The following is a 24,012-nucleotide window of genomic DNA, read 5'->3' on the forward strand; positions in this document are numbered from 1 at the left end:
CTGCAGGGGAGCTGCTCAGAGGCAGCGGGAGACTGAATGTACTGCATCACTACCCAGGTATGCATGTGTGCAACTAGGGATGTGAAAAACAGCGAGGCTGAAAATAGCCTTTGCTTTTAGCTGGCCCTTTCTGGACAAACTAAAGTTACTTAACACTTTATTATATTACAACTGATTACCATTCCACTGGCTGAGATGGAAAGTAAGTATTATATGTAAAAAGTCTGGGGCTGGGTGGCACGCTGATAAGAGAGGAGTCTATAAAGAATGATAAAAAATACAACACTCACTAGACTTTCCACACAACACACTTTATTTCCTGCCTCAAAAGAGAAATAGTTTCAAGAATTCATGTCTGGCACCCGTTTGACATAACACATGTGGTTTGTGGATGTGGTGGTATCAGCACATGAGGTTGTTGCTGTTGGTCTAGACACCCACTGTGCGTTTTCCTCTGTAGCGATGCCATGGTCTGCTGGTTGCTTGTGAAGTGGTCTCTTCTACTGCCACATCTGAGGGATCAAATCATGGGAACGGTTTCCAACAGGAGTCCTGCAAAAACACACACAAATGCTGACTTTAATCCCTACCCACCACCTCCTTAAAAAGCTTGTGCTTCCTTTTGGTTGTCATTTAAAATAAGTGTTATGAATCATTTAGTGTCCTGTTTATTACTGAGTACAATATTAAACATACACATCAGGGTAAAGTTCATTATTTTGGGAAACATGCTTATATGCTGTCTTGCTGAGATTTGGTGAGAAGATAGATACCAGTCTGATGGCCGCCCACTGCATAGAGGGCTACGGCAAGCAGGTGGTTAGCTTAGCTTAACACCCACGACTGGAGACTGAAGCTAACCTGGCTCTGTAGCAACAAAATCTGCTTACCAGTACCCTCCTTTATCTAATTTGTTTCCTCCATGCAAAAACCCAAGTGTAAAACTGACAATTAGCCTTTTGGGGAGGGTTATGTAACAGGCTATTTCCTGGGTCTGAACAGATGCTAGGCAACTAATGAAAACTTCAGAAATTATTGTGCCTTGGGCTGTGTTGACAACAAATAACCACAATACCACACTGTAATGACTACTGCAGGGTTAAGCTGATTATGGCCATCACTGCGTATTTTGTTTTGTAGGGTCAATCTCATGTTATTCTGCTGCACATCTGAGATCAGAGTTGTCACACATATGCCAGGAAAACAGCTACTGATTGAAAATAAAACACTCAATCGAGTCTTTATCTGGGCAGCTACAGGGCTTTATCATGTCCTGATGAAGACTTGGTTGAGTGGAAATGCGATGGTGTATTTTCAAATTTATTATCAGAGTGCCTAAAATCATTCCAGACCACCATCATTTACTTTACACTTTCATCATCAGTAAGTTGACAGTCAGTGTTTGTTTTGTTTTCATCTAATTTTTGGCCCCATCATCAAAGAGCATCTGATTTTTTCATCTTTTGTACTCCTGATTCTACTTTTTAGATACTGCAGCACTCCCCATTTTTTCTTCACGGCTACTAATTGGTTGAAAAGTCAGGGACACAGCCTCTGGTAGGTCAAAAGCTTCAGACCAAGGCATTATGGGATTTCCAGTGTATTTCTAACAAAATTATAACAACAACAAATGTTTTCAACAAAGAAAAATGGCTGAACAACAGAAGTGATTCAGTATTTGATTTATCATTATGGATTTATTTCCAAAAGTCAGAGTCATACAATGAATGTGATGCACATTTCATACAGGTAGATTCAAGGTGCTGTACAGAGAAGCAGATACAACACAGGTTAAAACTGTTAAAACAACTCGATTAAAAACAGCAATTTAATATGGCTAAATCTATTAAATACTAACTCCCTTCACTTTTCCAGTAGTCTGGAAATAACAGGGAATAATAATCTTGGTCTTGAGTAGCTGCAGCATCAGTTAACTAACATAATGTAACCTATACTGTAGGTTTTTCTACTGCCAGACTGACAGCTTGCTGTTAACTCTCTCCTTCGCTTACTCTCCCTCACTATCTTAACCACACATGCTATGCACTGCCCTATTCCTTAAAAGAGCTATGTTACACTTAAACTGTATCCTTCCATGAAGTTCTTTTTCACTTTGGTAATGCCATCACAGACCTAATTGTGCCTGGCCAAAAAATAGTTCCACACATAACTCCACATAAAACAGCAAACTGTCAATTTTTCCAGTTTTTTTTTTTTTTTTTTTTTTTTTTGTTTTGTTAAAAGAAATGTTTCCAGTCTTTGTGCTAAGCTAAGCTAACTGGATGCTGGTGTGAGCTTCATAGTGAATAATTATGTTTTCCTTAATGTCAAATTATTCCTCTAAGTATTTTTTTTAACTCTTTATTAATTTTGCCCATGAACCCTGTTTATATATGCAGGTGTAACTGCATACAATATGCGCATACACACTGCATATGTGTGTTAGCGAGAGTATAATATAAATTATATCCTTGTGAGCAAAATCTGATCATTATCCACTCTTCTCCACACACCCCTGAATTTCTGTAGTCTACTACACAAGCCTTTGAAAAAAAAAATCCCCCGGTGCTTTGTTGTTTTCTGGGAGGAATAGAGGTCAAGAGGGAAAATCAAATTAGGCTCTCATTTGATCGTGGTGGAGCAGGAGAGCCTGCTCATTAAACCGCAGAGCCCCCCGCTGCCGAGTCATTAAGGCCATATTTACCATGCGATAGCACTATATGCACAGAACCTGAGAAGATCTACCATGTTGTTTCCACTTAATTTGAAGGAGAAAGAGAAGTGGTTAGAGGATACAGACAGGAGAGAAGACAGAAAACTTACTTCTCTTTCCTCTCCAGGCACAAAGTTGTAATCCTTAGTCATTAATTGCAGTAATGTATAGTTTAGATTCATTTCATGCATATATTTCATATCTGCAGGCTTAAATTTACATATAACAATGACTGATATATCCTGAATGTCAGTGGTAATGGTCCTTGATGTGTGTGTTTAACAGGCACTGATGTCACACAGCACAGCTCAGCAATCTTGGTGTGCAGACAGAGTTAATGTCTTTATTTCCACCCTGGCTTCATGCATCCAGGCCCCCATCTACTGCTTAGGAGGTAATGCATTTTGATGCCCGTCTAAAAGCCTGAGTGAAACATGTGCTGTTGGGAGGCCAGCTATCGTACGGGGGCTATCACAAATGATTACAGTCAGCCAGAGGGTGACGGGGATCGCCAGGTGCTTGGGCCTGCTGAGGCATTACTTATTGAATCCTGTCTTTAGCTCTTAGGAGACCTGGGCCATATCTAAATGGCTTTGAGGAAATCACACACCCTGTCAGGAACTATTATGTTTCTGTCTCAGAAACAGACCGTCTCCACCAAAGTTTGCCACTAGTCTATGGAAGGCAAAGTACAGTGTTTAGGTACTGAAGACTTGCTTAGTGAGACCTATGCATGAATGTGTTTGAATAATAATGCACAACATGTGAACAGCACAAACAGAAAACACAGTCTATTAATAGAATACTCTGGTTCTCCAAAGCAGCTATGACAGCCAGGTATCCATGAGTTCTGTCTGTAGACTATATCTCTTCACAAGTCAAGCAAAGAAATACTCTGACAACTACAGAGACATTTTAGAGAAACCAGATGTGGCACTCAGGTGTTCTCAGACCTGATGTGAGCCACTATTTCAAGCCATCTCACAGCACTTCAGCAGATAGAACAAAACAGCATTAGAAGGGATCAATACACAGACTGAAACCCATACGTGATAAATTAAAGAACTAGGCTTGCCGCAGCCTAAGTGTTACTGTTGTTACCCAGTGTTCAGGCATACACCAACATTTCTTGCCCATTGCCCCCAGTCTAAGCATGTTATCAATACTTAATCAGACAACGGATGCTACAATTATTAACTGAAAGCGTCTACTCCAAACAGCAGCAGTTGAGTCGCAGGAGAAGTCAGATTTCAACATAACATTATAGGCCAATTTATTTTAGTTAAAACTAAGACTAACTTGGCTAAACCAAGCAAACCTTATTCAATTTTACTTTACAACTTGACTGTGGACATTAGGGACTGTTATTGTAGTCAGTGAGCATGGGGGATGTTTGCTAGACTCAAAACTACAGAGACCATATTTTCAAACCCCGAAACTAGGACACACATGCATGCAATTATGCATGCATCACACATAAGTTCATCAGCATAAATTAAAATTATGTTTATAAAGTTATATTATTGTAAATTAAAATGATAAATTGGGCAAAATTAATTCTGTGCTTAGCACACATACCAACAAGCTTGGTTCCAGAAGATGTAACAAAATTTCAGATATAACAAAGTCATTTTGATTTTGATTGGTGAAACCAGTGGTGTGAATGGCCAGAGATTATTTAATGATCACCACACCTGCTGATCTATATTCATCTACACCCAGCACTTTTGCACGATGCACTGCTGCACACAAGAACCAAAGCAGGTGTGCATGGAGACACACAGGTCGTGCACCTGACCTACCACTTTGAGCTTGACATTTATTATTTAAAAAATAACACTAAACTGAGGGTAAGTAAATGTCCAGTGTAATCAGCAACATCAGTTAAGATTACATTATAGCTACACTTCTTAAACATCATGGAAATACTAGATGTAAAACTGAATATGAATCTTTGATGATATGTAAATGCTGACCATGTGAGGTTATGCTTGTGACAGCAGACATTTTGTTATATCTCTTAAAGGACTATGGGACCCAGTGTCCATATAAAGTTGAAGGCCAAGACATCCAACTGTGTGGCCTGGTTTAAATGTCACATTAACATTTATGCTGTCTGTGCCATAAGAGCTGTGACATTCTCCAACAGTGGTCTGGGCAACAGACTCATTGGCACATCATTCAAATCTCCTATCCTATTGTACAACAGGTCTGTAAATGGATCACCATAATTCACAACTCAGTAAGTTTTCCTCATAAAAGTACTGGTACTGTTTGTACTATCATGAGTTCAGGGACCTGATGTGTTCCACTTGTTTATGATACTTACTATTTTGTTACCAGCATTTTCAAAGAGGCTTTGACCTTTTCTCGATCGCAGCCCTCTACTTGCTGCTGACCTTTAGCTAGAAAATCACACGCGTTAGCTGAAGACGCTTGTGTTCTCTTCTCTCGAATGTCATGCCCGTAAGCACTTCAGGTCCTGTATCTCCCATGTAAACACATTCCACTATATTACCATTCGAAACCATATCACGACACCAACTTATTTAAAAAACCCAGAAAAAGGCCCTACTACAATGAACTAACAATAACATTTGTAAGAGATGTGCCAATTTTTAACTGCCAGTTTTGACCCAGTGACATTAATGTATAGTGTATGTTCATAGTTTACAGTGTTAAAAATAAAAGTATAAATGATTTACATTTTCACTACACCTCACACAACACAACCACGTACTGTTGCACTCACATCTCACATGCAACTGGAAAATGACATGACACAAGTTTAGTGATAGAAATTGTTGTTTACAGTGATCATTTTTGTCTGTTAAAAAATTAAGATAATTCTAGTGAATTTAAACATCTTTCTATTCATGTTATGAGACTGAAAATATTACATAGTTATAACTGAAGTTAACAATCTCTTAACCCATACACAACTTTCAAATTAATGAAGATCAGTGACTCAAAAGAAATTTTCTTTTAAAACAACTGTTTGATTTAATGTCTCTACTCGTAACATAATCTTACTTATCTCATTAGTACAGTACTGAAAACAGTAAAAGTGCAAAACAATTAATAGTAAAAACTCCTTTACAGTCTCTCCAGTGGTTCAAATCATGACTTAACATTCACAGATCAATCTGAGGCATCACATGGACGTATATAGACCGCACTTCACAGAGGGGTGGACACAGTAAAATTCACATGTTGTACAATCCAACACAATAGCCCTGCATGAATACTATACCTATAAAATCTCTGTGTCAGGGAGACGATGACTCAGCTTTTTTGATAGGTTGGATAAAATAACAGAAGCATATTTCAATATAATGCAATCCTGCCCAACAACAAACTGGTCTGGACTTGAAAAAATACACCAGAATTGAATTCTGCCTGACGTTTATAAGCTATAAAAGTGGCATTTATTGCGGGGATATTGTATCGGACAGCATTATATGGTACAGGTGTTCTTTATACGGCCTTGAAAAACACTGTTGAGAAAGTGGTGCCAACTCCAACACTGTGCTTCAGCTGAGAATGTGTAATATTTTATGAACATTTCACAGCTCAAATTCAATAGAAGAAACATGCACACAAAGAATATGTAGTTGACTGTAATGAAATATGTTGAGAATGCACATTTCTGTTTGGATTACTGCCAGAAGACAGAATTTGCAGTAGCCCTTTCAAAAAGCCCTTTTTTTTTACCACTATATTGACATGAATGATTCCAAAACATAATCACCTCATCATTTCATCCAAATAGTTAGTCATAAATTTTGTCAAAATGAATGTATGATGTCTACAGTTGCAGCCAAAAACATGTTCTGTGAGGTCACAGTGACCCTTGAATTTTGACCACTAAATTGTAATCAGTTCATCTTTGAGTCCAAGTGGACTTTTGTATCAAATTTCAAGAAATTCTCTCAGGATTCATTCATTCATTCATTGTCCGTAACCACTTATCCTTGACAGGCCATGGGGAGCTGGAGCCTATCCCAGCTGACACTGGGCAAGAAGCGGGTTGCACCCTGGACAAGTCAACAGTTTGCTCAAGATGTCTATGTCAAGAGTCCATGTGGATGTTTGTGCCAGATAAGTATAAAAAGTATAATAAAGTATAAAACTCCCTTCTGCATGTGTTCCTGATATATTGAGTTCACAAGAATGGGACAGACTGGAGGTAACAGTGACCTCTGACCATATTTGTCCAATTGGACTTTTGTGCAAAGATTAAAGAAATTCACTCAAGGTGTTCATGAGACATCAATTTCACAAGAATGGGATGGACGGATGGTAAGACAGACACACACGCATACAGACAACCAAAAATTATAATGCCTCCAGCCATGACTGTGACCAGCAAGCAGACAAAATTAGCCCAAAAAGTTGACCATTTTATTTTTGGAGGTAAAGTGAGCAGCAGCTAGCGACAACTGAATATATTCTTTTACTGTAATATTTTTCCTATTTTGAAAACAAACAAAGTTTAACTGTGCCTAATGTGACATGTCACTTTGAAAAAAAAAAAACACTTGCCTTGTTTCATGCACTTGCTTCACCTCCAACCTATTTTCTTTAGTCAAAACTGATGCTGACATCGCTGACGTTTCTGTTTCTGCCCATCAAGCAGTCAATACGGAAGAGAGAATAACTAACAAGGCTGAGAAGCAGCACCTTTTTATATGAACCACATCAGCCTTTTTATGGGACTAACCTCAAGGAAAGAATGAGGTTGGGAAAGAAAGCAAGGAGCTGTTGTGTGTTTTATGTCAGTAAACTGTCCCAAAACTACATTTATATATAGAAATATGATCTACCTAAGAAAATTCTGTTAGTTATGAATACATTCATCTGCAGAGGGGGAAATCACAAGCAGCGCATCACTCGTATTATATCGCCTTCCAACCTCTTGAGTTTGTTTGCTCACTTCCAGTAAGGACAGAGTTTTCAATTGTTAATACTATACTACTATATGTCTAGCATGTTTGTCACTATAGAAGCAGTAGAGCCATCCATTTTCATTACTGCAGAAACAATTTATTGAACTGTTTTTTTTTTTTCATTATTGAGTCTAATGATGTTTACGTACATGTTGAGCATGTTATATGTTAGGTATGTGTATGTGAAATTTTCTGTTTGCACCTGCTCTCCTAGTAAACAACAGCAGGTAGAAAATTTACATTAAAGTTAACCCTTACAGGCTTTGAATTGCTATGTCCCTGACAGCACTCTAAGCTGATTTACAAGTCATCTTTAACATCAATTATATAGGTAGTACTTATACCGCCGACATATCTGTTTGGCACTTTATATTGGCAGAGAAATATTAAATATGTTGTGTCATCTTCATTTTAAGACATATTAAAGTTCTTACCTGGAACTGGGCATTTTGCTGGGGATAGAGAGCAAGAAAAAGGCTAAAAGCCAAATAATTGCGCATATCTAGTGAAGTGCCTTTGAAATAGGGCTGCCTCTGACAGGAAAGTTTCCTCTGGGGTGAGAAAATTTCCATTAATCACACATATATCCAGCACATGCTCATCTCATTACATTCAGTGGACAGAGTAGGAGAGAAAAAAGGTGTGAGAGGGAATAAAAAAGAGGAGGTGAAAAAAAATTATTCAAGTTTGACAGCATTGACACCAAATGAAGAGCTTGTAATTACCAAAACTACATCCGGATTGGAGAGAAAAGCGAAACTCTAGATGAATCATTGGCTACCCACAGAATGAAGAGTCCATCTCACGAAAAACTCCACTGCCGTTTCAAGTGAGTTAAAGCACCAGCTTCGTTTGAGAGGCACCTTTCACAAGTTTGAAAAAGTCATCAGAAATTGGTTATGTAATTTGTTAAATTACAGCAGTACATCTCTACTCTTTCAGTGGTGCCAAAGGCTGAGACCTTTCCTACAGTCAAGCTGAAAGTATGCTTCCTCAGAAGTGCTTGTTGGATGGTTGAATTGCTTTGGAAACCCTCTACCTCCTCACCTTTCCAACATCAGATAAGGAGGCTGTATCCTTCTATTTCTATAACTTTCTGAAACTGACAACCTGACATTCACCCACTTCACGTCACGATTGGTCAACTATGCAGAGGTCAGAAAGAAACCATGGTTTGAACTTCTCTCTAAGCTCTCTTTTTTCATTCTTGACACAACTATTTCTGTCAATATTCCTGTGAACAATCGAGTGGAACACTATGAATGCCCTCAAGGACAGACTGTCTGAAGATGTGCACCTTTATTCCCATATTTAAACCCTCCAATGGCATGTATAATTATCTGGTAAAGATGGTGCAGAAGTCTACTTCTATCTTCTTTTATGGGGGTCATATACAGTGTACACTAATCTAGAATGGGAAGCATTTTTAACTATATACAGTTGAAAATAACATAAACATTTTAATATAAGTATGCATTTTATATGGATCCTGGGGAAATAAGAATTTCTGAACTTGCTTGGTTTTAAGGCAGCTACGAGATCTTCAAGTATGAACAGAACTGTATGACATACTGAAAATGTCATGGACAGCAGTGAAAATGTGAACATTGTGTAACTGTCACTGACAAGTTTTTCAATCATCAGAATAAATTACTGCATGGGAGACATCATAACTCTCAAGTCACCCTGCAGACTGGATAATTGGATATCCAACAAGTAATGTTTTTTTTTTGTTTTTTTTCATGTTTCTACCACAGACAATACAGTGGTATATAGTAAGAAGCACCAACCAGTCAGGTTTTCTTTGAAAACCAGAAATAGTTTGAATCATACATCAGTACAACACATTTATGGTTATTATATGTCAGCAGACAGAATAATTGGGCTTCATATAAACATATATGAATATAATATCTTCATTATTCTCAAATGAGTACAGAGACAAAATATTCATCTTCCCAACTTAGTAAACCAGTTATTCAAGAAACTGAAACAGCCATCCAGCTGTGGAGAACAGATGAAGTACAGTCTAGTATATAGGATTTACAGATATTATATATCATATACTATAACCATCAGATCCTCTCCTCCAACACATTCTTTATAACACCTGGATACTCAGCAAAGCAGACACACTGTAATTCTACTTATAGTCTGCATCAGCTGATGTGCAAGTTTGAAGGGATGGATTTATACTTCTTGGAGGAACATTTGGATGATCTGGAACCATGTCAAGGAGGATTTACTCCTTAATGTTTCCAGTTGGCAGGGTTGAGTTCACAAATCCCATCCCTCCAACACCGTCCTAAAAGACAGCTTTGAAATATAATTTTTCAAAAACTACAATGAGTGAATGTTAAATAGGAATTCACCATCAAATATTTAATTGCGTAAAGGATCTAGAAAGCATAGCAATCCATACAATAGTTGTTGAGACACTTGGAGGGTTAGTGTACACCTAATATTTTTGGAGTTGTAATCTAATTTATAGCAATGTACTGTGATGAAAGACATCAATGCTGGTGTCGATATTGACATTTCTTAACATGCAATACAATAAATTACAATAAATGATTGCATTGCTGTAGATTAAATTACCAAACAGAATATAAAGTAGTTAGGGCTGAGCAATAGGGACATTGGTGTGTTCTAAAAAATCTTAATACAATGTGATTTTTGATAAATAATCATCAGCAATATGGGTAATAATGACTAAGTGGGTAAAATCAAATAATAGAACAGCTACAACCATTTGATAAGTTCATAAAATGACATCACTTTACTGTAATGCAGCCTTTAAAACCAGGAAAAGACAATATCTGGTCTCATTAATATGATATCAATGTAATATTCATATATTGCCCAGTTTTTTTGCTTTTGAGAGCCGTAGAAGCTCCACTGGACTGCGTTCTTTCTGTTGATGATAATCCTACAATAAACAGCAGGACTAGGGTTATGCACTGACACTCCCTGCAGACACACACACTTGAGCAAGCAGCCTTTCTGAGCTGCTAGTGGTAGCTTGGCTAGCTTCCACTTAGCTTCATCCTCTGTCAATACTTTCATGGAAATCCATTCAGTAGATATTTCTATCAGGACCAAAGCGGAGGACGAACCAACCAAATGATAACCAAAAAAAATAATGAGCCATGTTTAACCTAACATGATACATACATGATGCAACTTGGGAGCTTATTTAGCTGATAGAAATTATTTTTAGTTTTACCTCCACATCCACATCCAGGCTGCTTAAATGAGAACAACCATTATCAATATTAGTGGTAGTTTTTGTATTAAAAAGCCTTTTAAAAATTGTGTTGGTATGGTAACTTGTCTGCTAGAGTGTTTGAACACCATGAGCAGCCATCTCCAGCAAACAAAAAGCAAAAAAAAGGAGGCCTGCTGGCCACAACAACTTTGAAGCTTGTATCTTTGACCTCCACATTCAGATGCATAGACAATGCCAAAAAGTCACTGGCCAAGATGAAGAATTATGAAAAAGTTCCACAACGCTGAATATGAATTTGGTTTCAGAATTTCTGTTTATATTTTTGAATGTTACGTTTTAAAATTTTAGTTTGAAACTGCACTATTATCATATGCATGTCAAACAAAACAAAGACTGAGAATTTAACTATTTACTGTGGAATTTTAAAAGATTTGAACAGAGCAGTTTTTTACAGATCACTGCGTTTCATCAATCTGAAGAAAACCGGGTTCAATAAAACTGTAATCAAGGAAACAACTTCATTCTCTCTTTTCCTCACCTTAATTTATTTCTTACCACACCTCCGGGCTCCTGTGCTTTCATACACTTTCCTGCTTCTTGTTACAATTTTTAAAATTGCAATCTCCTTTGTCACTCCATCTACAATCAATAAACCCAAAATAAGCTTCTTATTTCATCTGAGTCAATCCCAAATCAGCATGCTTGATGTAAATCTTAAGTGCTGTTGCCTGCTGTTTCTCTTGCTGATGTTCTACATCTAACTACCACCTTCTCCACACCAACATCTTGACTCCTTCTGGGTTTATGGCTGAGAAGCCAAGGGTTTTCAAGGAAGTATGCTATGGTGCACTTTTAAATATCACCACCACCAATATATATATGTGTAATTTGTGCATAATGGACTGAAACATGCCAGTTGATCCTTTAGGAGATTTAAGAAAAGGAGGCATTTCCACCTAGGATGTTTTTTTCTTTTTATTGTCTGCCAGACTTAAAATGAAAATATAATCCTTGTGTATCAGCAATCAGATTTCTCCTCGGCTTTCCTCCCTCTTTCCTTATTTCCATATCTACGTTTCGTAGACATCTCACAATAAAACATTTTTTCATTTCACAGAGCACCCACACTAGTCAATTTCCGATATACATTGTCATAGACATAAAAGCTACGGGGCTATAAGCGCTTTACGCTCTGAGATGAGCTTACACACATCCATCCACCACCCCTACCCACACACACACCCTTAGAGATAAGAGTTCCAAAAGGGTTCCTGGTGGACTGAGGTTCAACCCAGAACCATATGCTTCTGAAGAACGCTTTTTTTGAAGAAAAGGTTCATCAAGAATTGTTGAAAATCTTGAAGAACATCGTCAGCAGTTCTTTGTAGCATATTATAAAAGGGTTCTCTGTAGAGCCCCCTGGGAGGGTTCTGAATAAAACCCTTGGAATATAGAAGGGTTCTTGGTAGTACCCCTTGGGTGAGTTGTTGATTGAACCCTTGCAATATAAAAGGGTTCTTGGTAGAACCTCTTGGGTGGCACCCCTGGAAGGTGGAAAGAGTGGATAGAACCCAAAGAATGGTTCTCCTTTAGAACCTCTCACATAACCCTTTATGTTGGGCTCTAGGTAGAACTCTCTGAATGGGTTCCAAGTGGAACCTTTATAAAAGGTTTTGCCAGGAACTCCAAAGGGTTCTCCTATGAGGACATGCCATAGAACCCTTCATGGTTCTTGTTAACACCTTTATTTTTTAAGAGTGCATACCAGCAGACACAGGCTTTCACACCAACCCCCAGGCAGTAAACAGATGTATTCCTCTCTAGCATATAAGTTCTATTATGTGTGGGGATAGTTCTTAAGTCTCAGAGATCATCACAACAGTGGGACCTTATCTCCCTCTCCATCGCACCATCCACTCCCTCAAATCCCAGTGCCTTCACATGAAACCATTCTTCCAATCCCCTCTTTCCTGATATAATCTCGTCTTGGAACGTTACTCATTTCTGCCCTGGCACGTTGGGAGGCGTGTTTAGAAAAGGACAAAAGAAGCGCATGGCACGTTTGCGTCCGATACTGAACTGCAGTCGAAGTATAACAAGATGCTCTCAGCAGTGTGTTGACAGCCTGTGACTTTTTCACTTACATTTGCTTCAAAAACAGATTCAGACTGATGACAATCCAGACAGAATGATGAATCAGATTAGGGAGTTTGATATGGAGCATAAGGGCATTTATAAACTATCATAAACTCATATTCTGCTTCTGTCAATCTGCGAAACTATAAACCCTAAATTTACAAGTGAAAACTTACAGAGTGGATATATAACAAGTTCTCTTGACAAATAAAATGAGAATGTTACCTATACAAAGAGACACTTTGGGAAGGAGAGGGTGACAGCTACAGTGAACCTTGGCTAAGGTTATTAACACCAAAACAAAGACAGAACAGCTTAACTTATTATGATCTCCACCAGGTGTTTGTCTGAAGTGGATCATGCGATCACTTGAGTGTATGTGTGTGCTGCCTACATGCATGCATGCATGTGTGATCAACAGACCTGGACCTTGTTTGCACCTTACCTCGCATCATCCCATTATTGTGAACAATGTATCTCTAGAACACTTTGAGGGATGTCTTTTTTTTAAACTTGACACAAATGACCGCTTGAACACCAGGATGAACAATTAGATTTTGGTGGTCAAATGTCAAAGGTCATGGTCACTGTGACCTCATGTATATAACTAGTTACATGTAATAACATTACAAAATGTAATTGTAATTCGTTACAGTTACTGACAAAAGATATATAATTAAGTTGCAGTTATGAATCAAAATGTTGGTGATTATGAAGAAGTTATATCCAAATATTCTTTCCTGCTTGCCTGGCAGACATCTGCACTCTACTGTTCTCCTACTAGGCTTTAAAAGACAGATTCTCAGAAGATCCATCGCATTAACAGCCCTCAGTGCCTGCAATTTTTCAGAGCTGAAATACAGTTGCTCATGAGGATAAGTCCAGAAGCAAGAATATGAAGTCCAAATCTTTATCTGTTTTTGAACTATTTCCACAGCCAGAGGTCAGTCGGACTCACAGAGCCAGGGGGACATTTTAAGGTCACATCCCCATATTTTTTCTTTTACTGAATTTCATGGTCAGAAGAGTGAGAGAGAGAGAGATAAAGAAAGAAAGTAGGAAAGACAAACACAAGAAGAGAGACTTAGGACTAAATTCGTACTCCAGGCATCATTAGTTTGAAATTACTATCCAGGGTACAGATGTGGTTCAGACTGCAGAGAGAATCCGATTGTGTGGGATCTGGGGAAAACAAGGAAAGTAGGGACAAAAAACCTCTGAGATGGCAGCAGATGTTAGAGTAGCTTCACTAAAGATTTATGTGTTAATACAGTGCGGGTCTGCTGGCTCTCTCAGCTCTTGACTGCCACATCAAATAGGGACAGGGGCTCAAAGCCGGGAGGGAGAAAAATGACACAGGCCTACAATAAGGCAGAAAATGAAAACCTAATATGTGGTCCAGATCAGGATGAAATTAAGGAACTGAAAAAAGAGACAGTCGGGTTGGGGAGAGACATAAACTGATCCTGATATAATGAGATTTGTGTTTCCCTTGCACAGCTACCGCCCTGGACCAGTTTTGACTTCAGCCTATATGCCACTTTACCACAATAGTCTGTTTTTTTTTTTTCTTTTTTAACCTTGAGAAGAAGAAATGTTACTACTATTAGAGGCAAATCTGCTCCACTTATGGGTTTTCTTTGCCCCATCCATCTGTACAAACAACACAGTCTGTCTCTCTGCTCTTCCACATAGTAATGATGTCCCATAATTTCTATTTCAGCGGCATTACAAGTGAATAGAGGAGGGTGCTGCACAAGTGGTACATGCAGAACCTTTTCACAATGTACTTCAGTCAGATAATTAAAGTGCATTCTAATTTCTAATCACACCATTTATCAGCATCACACACCTTGCTTCCAAACAAAAAGTTGCATCAAAATAGGATAGAACGAGTCTACGTGGTGCAAGATGTTCTTGTCTGGATTGTAACTACTCATGCCCTGCTATTTAAGGGGTCAGTTCACCCAATTTAACAATTCTGATATTTCTTATCACTGGGGACATCAAGCCATGCAAGACAGTTCTGTTTTATCTACAGACTTTACCTTAACAGAGAGGTAGAAATCCAGAAATAGGGGTTAACGGAATATCATTTGTGCTGCTCTTAGCTTGGAAAAAGGTAGTTTCTTACAGAGAAGAATATCAGAGATGGATATCTTAAAATCTTAGTAGATAAGACCAAGACAATTCACATGGCTAGGGGTGAGAGAAAATATTCTTTTCAATTTGATCTGGGTGATATGACCCTTTAAACTTTACAAGATAAAAGTTTTGCTTCGAACACAACAAAATTATTCTATTTACCTGAGTTTATGTGTGTGTTGTATACACACTTTTATTTCCTGCAACTGTCAGCTATTATAAACACCATTTCCAAAAAAGCTGGGACGCTGTGTGAAACATACAAACAAACAAACAGAATGCAAAATGTTCACACATAGACACACCCTCAGACTGAATTTGATGCTTGTAACACATTTCAAAAAAAGTTGGGACAGGGGCAACAAAAGACTGGGAAAGTTATGGAACGCTCAAAAACACCTGTTGGGGCAACATATGCTGCCAGCCAGACAACATCTTTTTCAGGGATGCCCCTGCTTATTCCAGCAAGATAAAGCCAAGCCACGTTCTGCAGTGTGGCTTTGTAGTGAAGGAGTGCAAGTACTAGGCTTGCCTGCTGGCAGTCCAGACCTGCCTCCCACTGAAACTGTGTGGTGCATCATCAAGTGCAAAACATGACGACAGAGGCCCTGGACTGCTGAGCCCCTAAAGTCATATCAAGCCAGAATGAGAAAGAACGTCTCTCACAAAAGAAAAGGTGACACAGTGGTAAACATGGCACTGTCCCAACATTTTGCCCAGTGTTGCATACATCAAATTCAAAATAAGTGTATATTTACAAAAAACAATAGTTAATCATTAAATATGCTGTCTTTGTAATGTATTCAATTGAATATAGGTTGAAAAGTATTTGCAATTCAATGCATAATATTTTATTTAAATTTAACACAGCATTCCAGCTTTTTTGGAAGTGGGTTTTGTAGCACATAAGTAGGTACAGTGTGGTGGTTTCTGTCAAATTATCACTGGCTCTGTATCATACTGTAGAATTTCAATAGTTTAAAAAATATATTTCAGACTGGCACTGATGTGAATGATGAATTGAGGTACTTGTTGCTTCCCGGTTCTCAGTGGCTCTTTGTTTGAGCCAGGGTTTGGCCAAATGTTGAGGCCCACTCAGCTCCACAGAGCTCTCCTAAACCTGAATACTAATGAAGAGCTTGTGATCTTAACCTGCCTTCAAGGATCAGACAATGTCAAGCAGTCTACTGGTCTGAGATAGAGACATCCAAGGGCTGTCTGAGAGCGGGCTACAGAGGATCAACAGGAGAAATAGTAGAAGGCAGAGTGGAGTGATGTGAGCAAGTGGGAAATGTCAGCATGTGATACTATCTTGTGTTACATCTGTTCAATGGCCAGCTTACTTATTGTGCAAACCTTTTTTTCCTCTCTCATCTTTATCTCAATGTGCACTCCAGTGAACAAGCACTTGATCCTCTATATACTCTACAATTAAACTTCCTGTTAATTAAACTACATTTCTATTTCAATTGCAATAAAAGAAAGTGGGAGAGAGGGGAGTTTGTATAGTGCTAGATGCTGAACTGAAAGTGTGTAAGGTTGACTCATCCCCCTGAGACTGGAGGCGTAGGGCTCTGTAGGGAGCATTAGACATGTTTTGTAGTTGGAAACAGAAAAATGGAGGACCATCATGGATCAGAGGAAGCTGAAGTACACTTTGAGGAAAAAAAAATCTCCCACTCCTGGTTGGATCTGTATGTCTTTGTGCATTTGTGTGTTGCTTAGAAACATGCCAGCATTTCTTTTAGCATGGTCTTTTGACGTGGATGTCGATTGTTGGCCACACTGTCTCCCACTCACTCTCACTGCACTCTAGAGTGTGTTTTATACTCAGCATATGATTGAGCACATCAAATCTCTATTAAAGATTAGTCCTGGTTCTCTGCAGCGTCCACAACACACAACAGGGATACACTGTATGACTGAGGCAGAGGAAAAAACCAAACAACAAATAAAAAAACTAAATTAGCAGAGAAACCTTACAAGTTTATATTTTAATTAAAGAGTTGTGTCAATTTTATTGGCAATGCCTGGTTTTATGAAGACAGGACAGGACAAACGCAATTTCAATATCATCCTTCTGTCTTCACTTGGAAAAAAAAGGATTCTAATGGGTTACTGTCCACTTTTAACTTGAACAAATTAAATAACCATGAAACTATTTAAACATGAACCAAATAATCTTTGTCAAAGTCTTTTTTTGCAGTAAGTAACAGGAGTAAACACATTAGCTACACAGGGATGCATGCTGAGAGGTCAAAGATCTTGATACCATCCAAACGGCTGAATGTATAATGAAATTCTTTTTGTTGCCCCATCATTTGTGATCTTGGCAGTTACGATGTTTTCTTAAAAATTGTGACTCAGTGTGGCGAGTTGATGAGGAAAAAAAATCAGTTACAAATCTTTTGTTGTTGTTGTCGTTTACTGAAAGTTGTATACCCATAGTAACTCCAAAATCAATACTTTTGCTGGCATGTTTGGCAAACAGAACTGCACTGTGCTCTTAAAATTTTATTTATGATATGGGAGTGTAACAATATAATAAAGAAAGTCTTGGAAAACAAGTTGTACCATTAGACAACTGCAATATGAATCATCGGCAACAATAGGTTTGAGGAATACAAACCATAAACCTGAGACTGAACAGTGATGGCTGGTGGCAACATTCTACTTGATTTCTTTAAGCTGCAGCACTTGAGCAGAAAATCTAACTTGTCATTTTTAAACATGTAGAACAGCAAAGTTTCTCTTGACGATACGAGCTGATTGAAGCAGCTAAAGATATTCCATCAAGAAAAAACACTGGAACAGAAGTTATTATGTTTGTGATTGACCAGTACTAATGCTGATTTTAGAAGCCTGCCATTAAGGCATAATTTAAGCTGGAAAAAAAAGGTGATTGATTTTCAAAGCTTTGTAGGAGTTAACAGTGAAGAACAAGCTCAACCCGTGGGTGGTAAAACATTTATCCCTTATTGCTTTTCTATGGAAATATATGTTAATAATTGTGTGTACACAGACATTTCTCTTATGCTGATCCTGTGAACCACAGGAAATGGTGAAGTTCAATGCCATTTTGAACTGTTCTGCTACAGCCACACACTGTCACATAGAGTGGTAATATAAGTTATTGGTCAAGCAACATTAGTTATGGTTGTCCTGCAAACTCCCACCAGTGTGGTCTTAAAGCGATAGTTCACCCAAAAATGAAAATTCACTCAATATCTACTCACCCCTGTGCTGATGTGGGGATGAGTGAAGATCTCCAGTTCACAAAACATTCCTGGAGCTTCAGTGGAAAACAGCGTTGCAGCCAAATCCAGTACAATTGAAGTGACTGGTGACCAGTTTTAAAATGTAGAAGAGAACACAAAAAAACCCACAAAATGTCTCCATACTGCTCATGTGGTGTGATCCAAGTGAAAAATTTGTGTAAAATTGTAAAATTTGACCCAAAAAGACACCATTTACACCATGTTTTTAGCCTAAATGTCAAGTGTAGCCTCGCAGACCTGATCCGCGTCCACACACCTGAAGCGGGTACACAGGCTGTTGCCCAAATGGCACGACACGAAATATACAAGATCTCGCGATACCTTCACATCTGTGTTTACATGTTACCTGGAAGCGACTCAGACAACAGAGAGATCTGAAAAAGTCAGAAATAGTGACTTGTTAGGCACAGAGTTGACTTCACAAACTTTCAACAAAGAAGAAAATATCCAAGGACTTTGGCATAGAAGAGGAACATCATTTCTTTGCTGCAGCCGCGCCACTTGGGCAACAGCCTGTGTACCCACTTAGGCTAAAAACATGGTGTAAATGGCGTCTTTTTGGGTCAAATTTTAATGTCGCAGCTTACGGACACTTGGATCACACCACACGAGCAGTATAGAGACATTTTGTGTTTTCACACTTCAGTTGTACTGGATTTGACTGCAACACTGTTTTCTGCTGAAGCTCCAGGAGTGTTTTGTGAACTGGAGATCTTCACTCATCCTCACATCAGCACAGGGGTGAGTAGATATTGAGTGAATTTTCATTTTTGGATGAACTATTGCTTTAAATGTGTGAGAAGTTATTGGTCTGCAAATAACAACAAATCAACCAGGCTTCAACATGTCTGCTTTAAAACAGGGCACAGAACAACAAAAATAGTATGACATGTGGCCATAAAAACAAAAATGTGTCCAGAATAATAAGACACTTTTTTTGTCTTGTGTCATTCATGAACTAATGTCCACTCCCAATTGAAACTCAGTAGTTAGATGCTATTTGGGTTGACTGGTTGTCTAATTTCTTGTTAATTAATGGATGGTAAGGCAGTCATGAAGTAACTATGCATCCCTATCAACAATGCAGTGTGAATACCTCACCAAGGAAACAAGGTAAGTAATCAACATTTCTTGTAATTACACATTTTCTCTAAGGCTTTAAAACGGTTATTGTAAAACATCTGCTTATGAGATGCAGGCTAGACATCACTGACCTCGGTAATTGCAGGCCTCTCTTTAACAGTTCTTTTCTAGGTAAACTTCTGGAGAACATTGTTTTTAACCAACTCTATGAGAAAAGTTTGAATCTGACCATCAATAACACTGTAGGAGCCATTCTGAGAATTTGACTGAGAATTACTGTGGATGTGAATAAAGTCAGTGTCCTCATTGCTTTAGGTCTAAGTCATGCAGTTGACACAGTTGATTACAGTGCTGTAAACAGTGTGACTGGGTGGGTCTCTTGGGTTTAGTGTGTCATTAGTTTTGTTCATAGGTGTCAAGCAAGAAAGTTTTTTATTGGTTCAGGTCATTTTATATCCAGGACAGCTGATATCGAGTATGGAGTTCTTCAAGAGCGCATTATGGGCCCTGTTCTGCTTTCTTTATATATGTTCCCAATCTTATAATATCAGGAAATACAAGTCAATTACCACTGCATGCTGATGACATGCAATTGTACATCTCTGGCTTGTCAGACATTAACAACAACAAAATGCATTTTGTGTATCCTTGAGGTCTAACAAACATGTTGAATGCTTTCCCTAACACTACATTTGCTGAAGCCCCAAAACACTGAAAGTGCCTGATGTGCATGTTCTGAAGTGCATCTATTGTTTTACATCACCAAACCCACACCAAAAGCATTATGAGGGGCAACAAACTGCCTTAACACATCTACTGTTATCTTTTCAATTCTGGAGCATCAAATGAGGGCCCAAAATTCAAAGCTGTTTTTTTTTCTGTAGCTGCAATACCTGTTTGGAGACACTGAAAAAGAGCTAAAATGGTAAGGATTAGTGGTGCTTTATGTGACTTTCACCCACCTGGGTGAAAAAATAACAGAAGGACTGAGATGGCTGGTCCCCAGTGGCTTTACTGGTGTGCTACTGCCAACCAACTGACAAAAGCAGCAGCACGCACCCAGTTACCCTCCTATCTTGCGTAACGTTACACGCTACTCAAACAGCAATGTACAGGAAAGTAATGGAGTATATCTGTAAAGCATACAAACTTGTGCCTGCCTACTTGTACATAGCAACCTTTTTCCAAAATACTGTTGGCATTTCAAATCTGATGCCTACACTGCACCATAATACCATAAATTAAACACACATCAATTATCATTTTCAATGCCTTTGGAACTTAAATCCAGCATTGTTTACATCCATGTTTAATCATTAACAGCTTTGTTCTTCTCTGCCTTTGTTGGCACACTGCTAACTTTGTTAACGTTACTAGACTTGGGTGGTAGACAGGTGTTACGGTACACAAGGGTATTAAGAAATCTCAACTGTGTGATTTTCAAATATTGTCATAAACAAAGGCGCTCCTCTTTCCATTAAATTGATGGGGAGCTGCTGTATTGTAGTGTGCCTACATTTTATTGATACTAAACACATCAATAAAATGTGGTTCATTTGTTTTGAACCTCAGTATTAGATTTTGCAATACAATAACTGCTTATTGCCTAAATCCCGGTCTCTGATATCAAATTTCTGCACTTTGCATGGCCGCCATCCACTTCGACCACCATCCTGTGACTTCATGGTTGATAAATGTAGCAGCTCATTCATTCAAAAACACACTGCCCCTGAGTGTAATTCAGGCAGCAATTACATATGTCAGCACAACATAGTTGGGAAAACAATTTCATACTATATTAATTCAATATCTATTAGACAGGGTTGGTCCATGACAACTAAGCAAACTCCATCCACTGATGAAAACAGTGAGAAACGCCTGGACCCGAGGCAGCTGATCCAGTGTTGTGGCAAAGAGCTTTATCAGCACAATACAGCCACCCAGTGAGGAGACAGAAGCGGGCCGACTACATGTGACAAATGAGCTCTCCATTAAAATAAAAATTATCTGCTTCCTCACAACTCCCCTCCTACTGAGTGCATACAGTACATCACACATACATACACATACAAGCACACACATTTTTATACTATTGAGAACTGAGACAACTATAAGTCCCAATTTCTTATCATAATCTTAAGGTTAATATGAACCCAAGAAGTCTTACTCTACAACAGTCACTTTGAGAAGGATCTCACCTTAAAATTCCCACAAAGACAGCAGTTGCACACACACACACACACACACACACACACACACACAGTATACACTCTACAAGGTTTTAAATTATGCATTTACACCAAAAAGTTTCGCAGTCTAGCCAATATAAGATACAAGATAAATTAAATCCCAGTGGAAAGGTGGTTTTAATTAGACCAATCTTCTGCATCACGCTCACTCTCTCTCTCATTGTCTCTCAAATAATGTAGCTCATCAGCACTGACAAAATCACTCCGCATCAAACACAGGTAGAACGGCATGTCCTTTGATAATAGTGATGTAATTTTCTGCCCTGCTGAAGAGTAGTTATCCTCCTCAAACTTGGGAAACAGAATAGTGTAATACAATGTGTCAAGGTGCCACATAAGGTTACACTACAGGAAACTTGTGCAGTATCAAGGTATTACAGTATGCCAGGTGTTAACCATTCCTGCCTCAGCTCACTGACCATAGAAAGGTCAAGGGAGATTAGTTTACCTCCAGGGCCAAAGGTAATGTTTTGGGGTTAACCCCCTTCACTTTTACCAGCAGTCGGAAAGTGACACAAGTTCCACTTAGTCTTGAGAAGCTGTAGCCTTTATTAACTGCCAACTCTAACTTACACTGCACATTTACTGCTAAAACTGACCCTTGCTGCTAGATGTAGGTCGTTTTTTCTGCTCTGCACTGCGGCATCCACCATCACCCTTATCACATGCTCACTCGTCCACACACATCATATGCACACACATACATGCACAGCCTCGTCTATTAAAGGTAGTGTGTGCTTGGTTGTATTGAGATAAGGCAGTGTGCAGCACCACAGGTCAGTCTCTCTACTGGTGGACAACGCAGTGCAGCTGAGCTGAGAAACATGGCGCACAACAAACTGACCACAAGCTATGTGACTGTCAAACGATGGTTTATGCTTCTGAGACCAACACAAGTCAGTATAATATCAACCTTGTTTTAAGAAAAATACATTTTATGTGTGATGTAATGGAGAAATACTAATCTACCCACAATCCTACACTGTAACTGTGAAGAAAAGTAAGTGTTCAAAAAATGACTTAATTACAGTAATTTGAGTATTTGTAATTCATCAGAATCATTTCATTTATATCACATATAGGCTAATATACTATTCATATCATTCAAAATTAATTATCGGTGTGTTGTCCAGCCAAATTTGCCCACAGAGCGTGGAAATAAAACAACCACAGAAACTATCGTCATCAGCATGGTATGCAGGTATGAAAAAATAGATACTGCCCAGGCCTGCTGGCTGGTATGTTTCCCTTGGAGGTAACACAATCAACCATCTCTAAATTTTGTAGCTCTAGGTCATCAATCATCATCAGCTTATTCTCTTACCACACAATTTATATCAGTGATGCATTATTTGCATCTTATATATGAAGAAAAAAAGAAAAATATGCACATGGGAGTTTAAAATCTTACTTACATGTTTGTTGCTGGCTGCATGTTGAAAATTTAGTAGGAGCACAGTTTAAAAATCTTGCCAAGTACACAGAATATAACAGCCACACATGACCCATAAATACAATTGCATAAAATTAAACAGAGAGCAGCAGATGGAAAGCACACCGTGCAACACATACAGACCAAGATAAGCAGAGCAACAAGTAGTTAGCAAAGGCATGGACAAATAAACTGACTGGCAGTTTGACAAAACAGTACATTGTGAGAGCTACAGAACAACAGCCTGAAGGCTTTAACATAGGGAAGCTACTGTATAGCAGTGCATAAAAGTCACACAAAATCACAGTCATTATGAAACCCACAGTACATGAAGACCATGCCAGATATTTTCCCCTGGAAGACAACAGAATAACAAGCTCCTAAAAAAAAGATATACTGAAAGCTGCTCATTATTAACTACTAGCAAAGAGTATCACAGAAAACATAAATATTTCACACACAGTTTCATCACATGTGATCAGTAAAAAGAGGTAAGACTGTCTAAACATCTAAAATGACTGACCTGCAAAGGTATGTTTTCAAAGTAAAGTTTATAAAAGTTGTAGAGGTCATGCAAAGTTTTGATAAAGGACAGCATGCTCTCAGTGTTTAAGTCAGGTCTTCAAAGCGCAAAGCTCTTTCCAGACAGCCATTTACTCTTTATAATACAGTGCCATATAATTTTAGAATGAATAATTAACAAAGCCAATACTCTGCCAATCAGTGAGCTGGTCCCCAGAAGGTGTATATGACCGTCATATGAGTCTTAAAAGAGAAATAACACCTGCTGTTCTGACT

General features: G+C 38.5%; 1 long non-coding RNA gene across 1 annotated transcript in view; it reads right to left on the minus strand.

Moving 5' to 3' along the window:
• Positions 1 to 295: 295 nt before the first annotated feature.
• The window catches only part of LOC146333017 (uncharacterized), a 56,920-nt gene continuing 33,203 nt past the window's right edge, over positions 296 to 24,012 (minus strand). Inside the window, exon 3 of the long non-coding RNA XR_014771297.1 lies at positions 296 to 552. This is a non-coding gene — a long non-coding RNA (uncharacterized LOC146333017). The remainder of the gene's footprint in view (positions 553 to 24,012) is intronic.

This window comes from Lutjanus erythropterus, chromosome 1, assembly GCF_056507025.1.
Source record: "Lutjanus erythropterus isolate fLutEry1 chromosome 1, fLutEry1.hap2, whole genome shotgun sequence".
Classification (NCBI taxonomy): Eukaryota; Metazoa; Chordata; class Actinopteri; order Lutjaniformes; family Lutjanidae; genus Lutjanus; species Lutjanus erythropterus.